Source organism: Trifolium pratense, linkage group LG7 (assembly GCF_020283565.1).
Source record: "Trifolium pratense cultivar HEN17-A07 linkage group LG7, ARS_RC_1.1, whole genome shotgun sequence".
Classification (NCBI taxonomy): domain Eukaryota; kingdom Viridiplantae; phylum Streptophyta; class Magnoliopsida; order Fabales; family Fabaceae; genus Trifolium; species Trifolium pratense.
This window is the reverse complement of record NC_060065.1, coordinates 36525051-36539085: the sequence shown is the minus strand read 5'-3', so window position 1 is coordinate 36539085 and position 14035 is coordinate 36525051. Positions and strand designations below refer to the sequence as shown.

The 14035-nt window shown below is 32.0% G+C and overlaps 1 long non-coding RNA gene across 3 annotated transcripts; it reads left to right on the top strand.

The window, feature by feature from the left end:
- Positions 1-2251: 2251 nt before the first annotated feature.
- Positions 2252-3544, top strand: LOC123895638. 3 transcript variants are annotated; one of them, XR_006804446.1, is made up of 4 exons: positions 2252-2269; positions 2745-2860; positions 2989-3122; positions 3223-3544. It is a non-coding gene; the product is annotated as an uncharacterized LOC123895638 (long non-coding RNA). The 3 variants fall into 3 exon arrangements; XR_006804445.1 differs by lacking the exon at positions 2252-2269 and adding an exon at positions 2278-2547; XR_006804444.1 differs by lacking the exon at positions 2252-2269 and having other exon boundaries at positions 2286-2860.
- The last annotated feature ends 10491 nt before the right edge of the window (positions 3545-14035 follow it).

Here is a 14035-nt window from a genome sequence, read left to right as displayed (position 1 = left end):
TCAAACCATAGATTCGAAATCAATCGTCTTCTAGCTTCAAACTTAAAGGATCGAACTTCGATAGAAATCGTTCCTCTATAATCAAACTCAGAGCAATCGGAACTCAGAGAAATCGAAGTTAGAGCAATCGTTTCCCATTAATCGTTCCTCTTCTCTAATCACACTCATCTTCTCCAATCACCCTTGTCAATCCTAATATCCAAGAACCCAGAAACCACTGTGAACCCTATCCCATAACCCATAAATTCTCTTCGTCGCGGTGCTCTTACAACTCAAATTGTTGTCATTAAGGTATGCTTAGGGATAAGTTACAGTATATGTTGGATATAGCTCACATTATCGAAGTTTGAGAAAATTGAATTTGCAAAATTGATTTAATTTAGTAGACAAAGTTGTTTTTGAGTGTTGGCTATTTGGATGTGATTTTTTCAACTGCAGTGCTGGTGTTGTTGAACATGTTTAGTGGAAAATATTAAATTGTGATTTTTAATTGCACTTATCTTTAGTTCATTGTTCCATATCAGGCTAGTAGATTTTTAATTCCACTTCTGGTTGTTCCATATCAGGCTAGTAGATTTTTAATTGCACTTATCTTTAGTTCATTGGAACATATTCATCTCTAATTAAGGGTTAATTTGTTTGGCAGGGTGGGGGGTAGGATTGATTTTTCTGCTTGAGGCTGCTCATACATATTTGATATTTTAGGTGTTGGGGACTTTCATCACTGAATGGGATGAGAGAAAGGCTAACTATGATATACTACTTTCAACAAAGGAGTCTGCACAAATGTATGCAGAACGTCTGGCAGAGCTTGCTGTTCATTTAGGCTTTGATGGGTGGCTAATATATATTTCTTCATCTCTCTGTACTTATAAAGTTTCTATTCTTGAGCCCTATGTTCAATTGCAGATTTCTTTGAATTTTTTAGCTCTGACTACTGCAGGATGCCTCTTCTTCCTCCACTTTTGCTCTTTGTGGTATGTTACTACAATTGATTTAGGGTTTTAGGTGATTGGTTTGTGTTTGTGGTTTGTTACTACAATTAATTTAGGGTTTAAAGCGATTGTTTTGTATTTGTGGTTTGTTATTTTTCATATTTGGACTAGTGAGCCTATTATGCCCATCATGTGTATTGAACTTCATATTTACAAAGAATATATTTGATATATATTAGAATTAGAACTTTAGAAAAAGATGTTTGAAATCAAATTAAATGGAGGATAAGACCATGCCTACCATTTAGTCAAAAAAAAAATAGACTATGCCTACAAGGCTACAATGTTTGATTTCTTATCATGCTTTAGAAGTTGTGAATTTGGCAAACAAAATCTTCAAGCTGTGATGCTTAGTGTTTTAGCTACAGCTGTTCTATATTTTTGTGTTCCTACAATTTTTTGATGTGTAGCTACTGCCTGTGTTTTTTTGCTATTCGGACTGCATTAGAGTTTTGTATTGGATTTGTTTTTGTAACTTTAGAGAGGGGTACTTTGTTTGGATGTAGCTAGCTTTTTTTAGTGCGCCTTCTGTTTTTTTGTCTCCATCTTGGGCATTTGGTGCTAGAAATGTTGTATCTTTGGCTGGTTTTTGGTGCCTTACAATTTAGGTGTGTGGTTGGTGTTTGTGGTATGTATTGAGAATGGGTAGTTTTGGTTTGTTTGTGGTTGCCATATATTACAGATGTGTTGACATCGCTACTAGGATGTCGTCCTTTATGATTAGGTATGGTAACTAGCAGCTTTCTCAATTTTGTTGTTCTTGTTGTTGTTCGTCGAAGAGGCCTGCTATTACTTTCTTTTTGGGTGTTTTTTTGGTCCCTGTATATGCTTCTTCCGGTGCCTGCTGGTCGTTACTATGTGTGTTTTATTGGCCTTGCAGTGCTTCTGTTTTGAGGCACAGTGTATTTTGTGCTTTGTGAATTTGAGAATAAGCTTTGTTAATCAGATATATAGAAGTATACATCTTTTAGTTTTATGTGAAACTGTATTGGTGTGTGTGTGTTTCTAGATTCTTTCTTTGATATAAACTGTGATTCTTCTATAGAAAATCAAAAGATAGTTAAGATTAAGTGGTTACCAGGGAGCCGAAGAATGTTGGAATTGAATAGTATTAAGTATAATTGCTCTATTTTAAGTTTGAACAGGTTCAATGTAAGAAACAAGATGGTGGCAGGTCTTGTCTTCTCTACTTTTCTTCTGTTTTGTGGTTTGCAAGTGTTATTTATTTACTTCATCTTACATTTTGCTTCAGGTATATCCTTGCTACTCTCAAGGTAAAATCCCCTTCTTTAGATTCATAATCAACTGGTTCTGTTATCATTTGCATTCTACCATGGTTGCTGCAATAGTAACCTCATTCTATTATTACAGTCATGAAGTGTAACAACCCGACTTTAATTAAAATAAGTAATATTAATTAGAAATGGTGATTGAAGTTACTCGAAGAATTATTGATCAAAGTATGAGATAGTTCAAAGGCATAAACATGTTTTAGTAATAAGTTGGAGGGTATAGTGGACAAGTATCATTACTAGTAAGACTAGTATTACAGGTATGTATTGGGAGGAAGCAAACATCAGTATAGTGAAGACCCATTCCCTTCTTTCTTCTCTGTCCGTTCATTCCCTTTCTTAACTCCACCCCACACAAAAATCCAAATCTCAACCAAAGAGAAATGCATGTGTAGCTTCAGATTCATTTGCCCTTCTTCATGAACTCACCTTTCCCTTGTTTTTCTCTCTCTCTCAGGCAACGTGATTCTCTCCTCTCCACACCTTGAACCAGTTTCATGTGCTCTCATGGCCAAAGGGTTGCATGTGTTGGAAACAATCTTAATCTGCTGGTTTTGAGTATTAAAAGCTAAGGTAAAATTAGTAATTTCAATTCCACTCTCTTTCCCTCTTTTTATGAACACTAAACTCACCCTTAAAGCCTTCACTCATTTGGGGTCAATTGCATGTACACATACTCTGTAAATTGGGATAATTGAAAGTGTTAGGGAACTGATTGAAATGGAGAAAAGAATTGAAGGTCGGAGCTTGGAAGGACTGTTGATGGAACAAGAAAACAAGAGGAATTGCTTAAGTTGTGTAAAATCCGTATTTGGGACAGGGCTCCACTCAAACGGTAATAAATCTCTCTCTGTAACTCTGAACTTAGTGTGGTTTGTTTCTATGGATAGCTAACGAAATTATCTTCGTCTGGGTGTCGATTTGGTGGAATTCAGAGTTATATTGAGGTCTAGGCATGATTTCGAAGTGGAGGGTCTGAAGCTGAGTTTGTGCAGGAATATGGACTGTTCGTGAAGGCATGCTTTCGAATTTTGGCTTTATCAATGCTTAGCAATGCATTTAATGCTCTGTAATTCATATACTGATTAGTTTAAATGTAAATTATATTTGGATTTGAAGATATCCATTGTATTCTAGTAACTTGTAAAGAGATTTGAGTAGCATATTTTCTAACCAATACTTTTGTATGGTACCTCTTCGAATGTCTTATGTGGTGTTTAATTATAATCAATGAAATTTGTTGGCTCTTTTTTTTTTGTATTCAAGTATAGCCTAATAAAAAAAATGGATTTTTTTTTTTATTTTAAAAAAAACTTTTAATAGCGTTTATTCAAGAAAGCGTTATTATAGGTAGGTGCGGGCGCTATTAAAGCTAGTATATTTGAAGACTATAATAGCGCTTTATGCATGGGCGCTATTAAATATATGACCTATAATAGCTGTTTCACAATAAAGCGCTATTAAAGCTCTTTCCAAGAAAGCAGAAAACAACGTACGACAGCGGTTTTATAAATAAGCGCTATTAAATGTAGACAAATGATAGCGTTTTTAAGCGCTATTATAGGTACAGAACCTATAATAGCGGTATCAGTAATAGCGTTTTTAAGCGCTATTAAAAGTCAAAACAAGTGCTATTAAAGCCCCTTTTTTGTTGTAGTGACATTTAACTCATATTGGTTCCAAAAATATAACAAATTAATTCATATGGCTTAGTGGTAAATATAATAGAAAATGTAACTAAAAGGTTAAGTGCTCGAATCCTGCTTAGAAATGTTTTAGCATTTTTCTACTATTTTTTTTAATAAAGACACAAAATACCCTTGAAAATGATTATGTGTCAAAAAATGAAATAGGGGCAAATTAGTGATTTCATATGTATCTTCTTTTTATATATTGTAGACTTGCTTAGAAATGTTTTAGCATTTTTCTACTATTTTTTTTAATAAAGACACAAAATACCCTTGAAAATGATTATGTGTCAAAAAATGAAATAGGGGCAAATTAGTGATTTCATATGTATCTTCTTTTTATATATTGTAGATTGGACATTTAACAAAAATGAAATAGGGGCAAATTAGTGATTTCATATGTATTTTCTTTTTATATATTGTAGATTGGACATTTAACTCATATTGGTTCCAAAAATATAACAAATTAATTCATATGGCTTAGTGGTAAATATAATAAAAAATGTAATTAAAAGGTTAAGTGCTCGAATCCTGCTTAGAAATGTTTATATTGTAGATTCATATGACTTAGTGGTAAATATAATAAAAAATGTAACTAAAAGGTTAAGTGCTCGAATCCTGCTTAGAAATATTTTAGCATTTTTCTACTATTTTTTTTAATAAAGACACAAAATACCCTTGAAAATGATTATGTGTCAAAAAATGAAATAGGGGCAAATTAGTGATTTCATATGTATCTTCTTTTTATATATTGTAGATAAAATATTTTGTAAATGCTCTACCTAGAAAAAAATTATGTAAATGATGAGTTTAAGACCCTTCATTTCCTCTTCCACTTTTTCAACTCAAGAAGAAACCTTTAACAAATACATGCGGCTAATCCTCAATTTCGTCGATATTTTGCATTTTAAAAATTCTCTTTTATGTAAGTTTTATATAGGGTTTAATATGTTTTTGGTCCTATAAATATCTTAAATTTTGTTTTTAATCTTTATAAAAAATTTCAACAAGTTTTGGACCCTTAAATATATTTTATCATAATTTTTGGTTCATGATTTTCGGTCAACTTATGTATATCATTCGAAATTATGATTTTTTTCGTGGTATGTTAAGTAAATAATTGAAATTTCTCTTACAATTTTTTTTTTAACAAAAGATGAATTAAATATGAATTTTAAGCTATTTGCGGTAAAAAAATCATAAATAATTCATCTTATGTTAAAAAACCTAATTTTTAATTGGAGAAGTTCTTATAATATATATATATATATATATATATATATATATATATATATATATATATATATATATATATATAATTCCTAGATAGTTGTGCAACCACTAATCTAACCCTAATCCACGTCAGTCACTTTTATCCAATTAAACCAGTCAATAATACCACATCACTTCTACTTACATCATTGTCATCTCTATACATTTTTTCATTTGTCTACATTTATATACCTATGACTTTTCATTATACATCCACTCAACTAATAATAATAGTTTTTAATAAATTATACGCACTAATTAATTTTTTATACTATATATTGAATTATAGTGTCATGTTAAGAATCAAATGCATAGTGTATGAGTATGACCACAAACCATTTTCAAAGCGACATGACAATTTATGGATTACCAACTTATTTTGGTAGATGCAATATGATCCATTGTAATCTTTTCGAAATGTATAAACATATCTTCAATATCTATCTTATATTTACATCACTTTTTTAAGATTATTATTTTGTTGATGTTGATGTTATTATTATAATTTTCATAATACTTATTATTTCAATTTATACGAATGATTTTTCAACATTACAATATAAAATATCGCATAACACCCGTGCATCGCACGGGTGTGGGACTAGTTCCTATTAGTTCTCTAAACCCTAATCCACTTAAACCAATGAAATTTCGTCATTTAGCCATGTCATCCACTTACAATGTCACATCATTTCTCCTTACATTATTGTCATATTGATCAACTTCTCATATACCTACATTTATATGTGTAATGATGCATTAATATATAAAAAAAAAACTGCCCAATTATATTAAAAAAAACTGCTCGATTATATGTTTATATAAGAAAAAAAACGTATGGACTAATGGAAGCAAATAGTCACTATAATAATTGAATATATCTAATCAAAAGGAAATAAAATAGTCATTAAATCATCATATTTTGCTAAACAATTGTCACTAAATCATCATATTTTGTTTAAAGTCTATAATCTATTGTTTCTTTATTATGTATTGAGAATTCTATTGTCATGATGTCATACTGAATGTGAATGATAATGAAAAAAAGTTTTTCGTTGAAGGATCTGAGGATGTGATTTCTTGATCAATATTAGGTGATAAACTAGCTATTGGTCTGTTCATTTTTCATTTGGGGCGTCGAATACAGTAAATCATTTACACACTATTTTCCAGGTTGATAAGGGTCTAGTATTATAAAGAAGCATACAACTTTTTGAAAATACACAAAAGTTAGATTTAAAATAGTGACTAAAAATTGTGATAGAAAATATTTGGAAATTAAAAATTATTTTTGAAATTTTTTATAGTGACTAAAAATGAAATTCAAAATATTTTTTGGGAATAAAAACTTATTTACCCTTTTATATATATTTCCATTTATGGTTAGTTTCAATATAAACTCTGGCTATTACTTTTGCCTGTTATTTAATTTTGCCTTCACTACTATATATTATCCAAGGTTGTCAAAACCGGACCGGCCGGTCGAGCCGGGAACCGGGCAAGTATCCGGTCCGGTAAGGCTTGAAAACTGGGGAGCAAAGGAACCGGGAAAAAAATGTTCGAACCATCGCAGAACCGGGAAAAACCGATCGGTAAAAACCGGTGAACCGACCGATAAGAATTTATGGCTCTTCTAGCTTGGTTAAAACTCTCAATGCTTGCTTTTGATTTCAGCAATATGGATAGCATTATCTTCCTCTTAAAAACTGAAGCTATACAAACCTATTATATTGCCATCACCATCCAAAAATGGTGCCCCACTGCCACAAAACCGGCCACCACCATGGACATTCTAGGCTTGAACTAACTTCAGTGAAGGAGGAAGCTCTCTAACGTCATCTATCAGATCATAACTCTTCAGTTGTGGCTGATGTATGTCCCAAACTTCATATATGTTACGATGGGTTTTTTCTGCACAACAGACGTTATCGATATTGTATGCAAAAAATTGTCGTCTTGGATGACCAATAAAATGAATTTCTGAACTTATAGTCAGCTCATTTGTTTCACATAGCTGCGCACTCAAACTCATCAGATTTGCCGAAAACATCAAGCAATGCAACATCTCTTTCGAAGTCAATATGCAGTAGTTTAACATTTATAAGTGACAATAGACGATTTTTTTTCGCCCTTCACAACATGGGCAACAGTCAACACCAATTGCCTTGAACCAACTAGTAAATATATATATATATATATATATATATATATATATATATCCTAGATAGTTATCCTATCCTATTAGTTCTCTAAACCCTAATCCACTTAAATCAATGAAATCTCTTCATTTAGCCATGTCATCCACTTACAATGTCACATAATTCTTCTTACATTATTGTCATATTGATCAACTTTTCATATACCTACATTTATATGTGTAATGATGCATTAATATATCAAAAAAAAACTGCCCAATTATATTAAAAAAAAAACTGCCCGATTATATGTTTATATAGGAAAAAAACGTATGGACAAATGGAAGCAAATAATCACTATAATGATTGAATATATTTAATCAAAAGGAAATAAAATAGTCATTAAATCATCATATTTTGCTAAACAATTGTTTAAACAATTGTCACTAAATCATCATATTTTGTTTAAATTCTATAATCTATTGTTTCTTTATTATGTATTGAGAATTCTATTGTCATGATGTCATACTGAATGTCAATGATAATGAAAAAAAAAGTTTTTCGTTCAAGGATCTGAGGATGTGACTTCTTGATCAATATTAGGTGATAAACTAGCTATTGGTCTGTTCATTTTTCATTTGGGGCGTCAAATACGGTAAATCATTTATGTAACACCCCGAACTAACTACCCTTAAAAACGTGATCTTAAAAACTCTTTAAAGATAAGTAGCCGGAGCGCTACGGAAAACATTTTATAAAACGATCGTGCACATGACACGAAACGTCGCAGCGGAAAACATTTTAAATAAAGGATTTTCAAAGCAATGAACAAAATAGTTCAAAAGATAAATCATTTACATAAAACATAAGTTAAGATGTTCGCATCGATATACGACGGAATACAAACGATCCCCGACTCGATGTTACAAATACCAGAGCACTAATATACATCACAACCAAACTAAACTTAACAAAGCTATACAAAGGTAGCCTACACTAGCTCCTCACAAAAGTGCTCCACACCAAAACGATCTGCAGCTAAAGCTCGATCGAAACCTCGACCTGAATACCTGAACCCCCAAAGGTCCAGCACATAACAATTAGGTAGAGAGTTAGTAAACATAATCACATACATACGAATATAGAAACGCACCTATATTCAACCTATCACGTAATACTAACTCACACACATGCCTCAATAAGCAATACACCAGATAACACATACTCACAAATACACAACCAGATAGTTTCACGTCGTTTCGGACAACACAAAGAACTCACATAACACATAACACATAATTGCACATTTACTCAAATGCGACTAATGCCAAACATTCAATGTCATGCCAACCTAGACACGACTAATGCATGTGGTACCATCTTCTTTATCAAGGAACTTACCATTGATATCCTTCTTTATTGGACAAGTCCAATATCCTTCTTTATCAGACAAGTCTGATATCCCTAAATAATGCATGAATTTATGAATGCCATGCATTTACCAAACATATGATAATCACTTAGCACGAAGCTACTGCTCACTACATGGATAACATAATCCATTAAACTTCTTTATCAGACAAACTGATATTCTTCTTTATCGGACAACCCGATATACAAAATACATATACTTCTTTGACATTTTATATAAATGCCATCACACAACACAATTATTAAACATATAATAATTCAAAACCAAAACAAAACCATGTTACAAGTGCCTAGATACACTTATAAACATCAACAACAATTGCTGTCGCAGAGGCCTTCGCTAAGCGAGGGCTTAGCGAGACATGGCGAACCTCACCAGGAAGTCACCTGCTCATGGCGAGCATTGGCGAGCTTCAGCGAACATGTTCGCTACAGCGAACTCCTGGTCGCTTAGCGAACTATACCAGAAAAATATCTGTTCTTGAGTTTCAATAAGGCGGTTTAACACTCAAATCCATCCAAAATACATTATAACATGTTATAAATGCATAACAAGTGATCAATCATGTATATACCATACATATATACATGTATTAACATTCACAAACACCAAAACACATCACACATACAAAATCATGCCAATTTCTTGCAAAATAAGCAAAGTTGCATAAACATGCAAAACCATCATCAAACATATACATATTCCCTCCTAGATGTTCATTAAGCATACTAAGATGAAAATACATGTTTATGATAAAGAAACTTCACCCAAACCCCAAAGAAATTGGGTGAGAGAGTTTGGGAATGGAGGCTAGACACCTCCCCTCTCTTGGATCACCCAAGCTTATGCTTAACCACTCTCACCTTGGATTGAATGATGATTCTTGGCCTCTAAATCTCTTCTCCTTGCTCGTGTTCTTCTCCTTGCTCTCCTAGGGTTTTTGCTTTGCTCTAGCTCACCACTTCTAACTTCTCATGAAAATGAATTGTGATACTATTCCTTAGTTTGACTTGCTACTTATACTACTCTCCAATGGTCATGAACCAAGCCCAATGGCTTAGGCCCATTAAGCCCTATCACACGCCCCAAGCCCACTAACATGACAAAGGTTTCGCTCACAAACTTATGTTCGCGATAAATAATTATACGTCGCGTAAATAAATATTTAACACTAACCCAAAATATATGCAAATATATAAAATATCGATTTACTAAAAATCGGGTCGTTACAATTTACACACTATATATGTTAGAAACTTGAAACTCTTTCTTGATTATATACTCTTAAAAACTTGAAACTCTCTCTTTCATATACACACTTTTTGTTAATTCTAATAATTATTTTGACACAATTATTAGTTTGATTATTATTATTATTAATTATTATTATTATTATTATTATTATTATTATTTTAATAATATTTATTGTTTCAATTTTTCTAAGTTATAATATAAAATAACGCGTCACACCCGTGCATCGCACGGGTAAGTGTCTAGTATTATAAAGAAGCATAATTTTTTTTGAAAATACACAAAAGTTAGATTTAAAATAGGGACTAAAAATTGTGATAGAAAATATTTGGAAATTAAAAATTATTTTTGAAATTTTTTATAGTGACTAAAAATGAAATTCAAAATATTTTTTGGGAATAAAAACTTATTTACCCTTTTATATATATTTCCATTTATGGTTAGCTTCAATATAAACTCTGGCTATTATTTTTGCCAATTAGTTTGCCTTCACTACTATATATTATCCAATGTTGTCAAAATCGGACCGGACCGGCCGGTCGGGCCGGTTGATCCGAGACTCGGGCATGTATCCGTCACAACATAGGCAGCAGTCAACACCAATTGCCTTGAACCAACTAGTAAATATATATTCCTGAATATTCCTGGATATTTGATTATGGAACTAGTGATCGCACACTTTTCATTAAATTATTTCAAGTCATACAGTGAGATTAAATTCTTTATTGTTGGGCCCTTGTTTCCGAAGGAGATATGTGTCAAATGGTAATTTATAAAGGAAGTATTCATTCCATTAGAGGAATAGAAAATGAAAATTACTTACTTTTCTTGTTTTCATCCAAGAGGTTTATCAAAGTGGCGTGTCAATTGCACGTATCATAATAATTATCAAGTAGTATATATCAGACTAGAAACCATTTGATTATATGAATCTTGGTTTATCAAATTTCTTTTAAAGGTTTACTCTCTTTCTATTTTGCAAACTGATTTGCTTTGTATTTTATTTCATATGTAAAAAAGATATATTGCCTTTACTGAATGGCTTCCAGTTTAGAAAACTTGACACTCAAATGAGAAACATATTTTTGTTTATGCCACTGTTTAATTTTGTGCTTGTAAACTGGTCTTAGGTTAGTGACTTAGAGCACCAACATCGGTTGAATTTTCACCGTGTTTTAACTGAAACAAACGTGTGTTGTCAGGACAAGACCGATAATTAGTTGCATTCCCTTGTTCCTAATATAAAGAGCGTGGTTCTGTTCATATACGATGCTTATTGGCCACGTGGATTGTGCACATGATAAAAGCTTTCTTTCTCATTACAAGACTAACTTTTTAAATTATAAAAAAATAAATTTCTATTATGTGTGAAATTTAATGGGACCCATTTAAGAGTTTTTGATGAGTTGTATGAATATTTGAGAAATGTGATTGAGTTGTTTAAATAATTGAGAAGTGTAAAATAATATAAATAATGTAACGGGACCCATTTAAAGAACTCATATGAGTTCATGGGATAATGATGCTCTTAGTGGACATGTACAAAACGTTCCTTAGCAGTCCAAGAATAGGTGTTTTTCTCAAAACAATGATACCGAATCTATCACATATGTGTGTGATTGAATTGTATGCAAAATCTGTGGATAAACAAAATTAATTTTATGCATGGCATACAAGATTTACATATCCTTAAAACTGCATACAAGTTCACATCTTTTGTTTGTCGGGAAACGATAGAGCAAGGTTTTAAATAGCGGTCGCGGTCGCGTCAAGGATTTCGCGATTTCGGCCGTTGCGTTATGCAATATGGTCATCGCGGTGTGAATTAATCACAATATCGCACAAATCTTATTAAAATTATTTGTACTATGATATATGTATAACAACTTAAATATGAGATAAATGTAAAGTTTTGAACTAGGAAAGAGTTAAAAAGATATAACACTTTATAATTTATGTTCATATTTGTATTAAAAATATGATTTTTATGCATTTATATTGGAAAAAATAGAAGTCTCTATCAATTAGCATTTTGTCGCGGCTGTATTGCGTTTCTTTGCGACTGTATCGGTGTTTCGTCGCGGCTGTAACGGCGTTTCGGCGTGATTTTTTTCACCATATAAAAACGGTGAAAAACGATAACTGTAGGCGCCAATACTTTTTGTCGCGGCCTTTTTCGCGGTAACAGATCTTTATTTAAAACCTTGCGATAGAGTATATCAGAGTATTAGTTTATTTAGCTTCTGTGCTAGCTTCTCTTCATTACTGTCATTAGTCGAAAAATTGTTCCTAAGGAAAAATTGATGTAGCAATAAGTTAAACACTAGTATCATTAGTGGAATACATAACATTCTATTGTACTTGAGAGTGAAGGACACATTTGTTTGATAAATAAAGAAGACCAGATTGTTAAAGAAAAAGCAAAACAAAAATCAAAGTAGATCCACTATGATGTTATTATTTTATTCAAATTCGTATCCTCTGTTATTATTTTGTTTGATCTTACCATGTTAGTAATTATTTGTAATCTGCACTAAGCCATAAATTAATACTAAAATTGAGTTATGCTCAACAGTGAGTCTGCCACTAATTGGTTTTTTTATTTGAAAAGTCTACCACTAATTGATCCCGTCAACCATGTAATTAATTTCAGCCAAACCCATTAACCCTAAACATTTAGGGTCTGTTTGGTTTAACATAGGGGAGGAGAGGTGAGATATTTTTATAGAGGAGAGTGGAGGGAAATTTTTTAGTTATATATGTGTTTGGTTCAAAAGAGAGGAGAGAAGGAGAGGAGAAATATTTTAAAAATAATTTACTTTTTTTTACCCTTAAAAGCTTATAACACTCATTTTAAAAACATACTTATATTTCTCTCTATTATTTACAAAACATATATAGAAAAACAAGGAATCTGATGATGGCATAAACATACTAGTACGGTAGTACCCCCAACAAAAACAAATACCACACAGAGAAATTATGTTGACCCCTAATCACCAAGAAACTCACTACTACCCCAACAAAAGCCATCAACACACTTGGCTTCAGTGCAGCTTTGGGTGATGCATAGTGTGGAGTGGAGTCGGTGCACTGCTATGACTACACTTGGCCACTAAAATTCGAAATGCAGAAATTGAAGTTTTTTTCAAAGTTTTTATAGTGCAAATCCAGGAAAAATTCGAAAAACAGAAACCGAAATTTTTTTTAAGGAAAAAAATTCGGTAAATAAAAACCGAAGTTTTTATTGAAGGGTAAAAAAGAAAATCCAAGAAAGAAAACGAAACATAGAGACCAGAAACACGGGGACCACAAGAGAAGCTATCAAACATTTAGTACAGAAATTTAATTACTATATAGATTTGGTGTCATCTGATCACATGCGTGATCTAAACATATTCAGAAAAACCACAGCAATTACCCATCCCGCCCACTGCCCCCAACATATTTTCATCTTTATGTACTATATATTCTCATCTTTTGTGTGGAACTTGAACAACCAAATTATCTTGTACAACCAACACCAATAATAATAGCAATGAAAAGAGTAAAAAAACACCTCAATTCTAATGTCGAAAATCCTCAATATGAGAGTAAAAATCACAAGTAGTCCGTATCAAATAAATAAATAACATCCACTTTTTTTTTAATGGCTAAATAACTCCACTATAATCAAATAGACTATACCCAATATTTTCCCACTTTCTCTAAGGAACTAACAAATCATATAATAATCACCAACTATGGTGAAACTAACAATAGAGCAACACAAGTGAGTATTCTAAACTAACATAAAGAGAAGACAAAATTATTCAGAAAAATTATCTAAGGAACTGAAATTAAATAACATACTCGAAATTATCTTTATTTTTATACACTTGATTATAGTTTGGCCATGTCATCATGATATCCATTCACATTTTTCCTATTCCAGTATAAATAAATATCCTCCTCCTCCGAACTTACACAC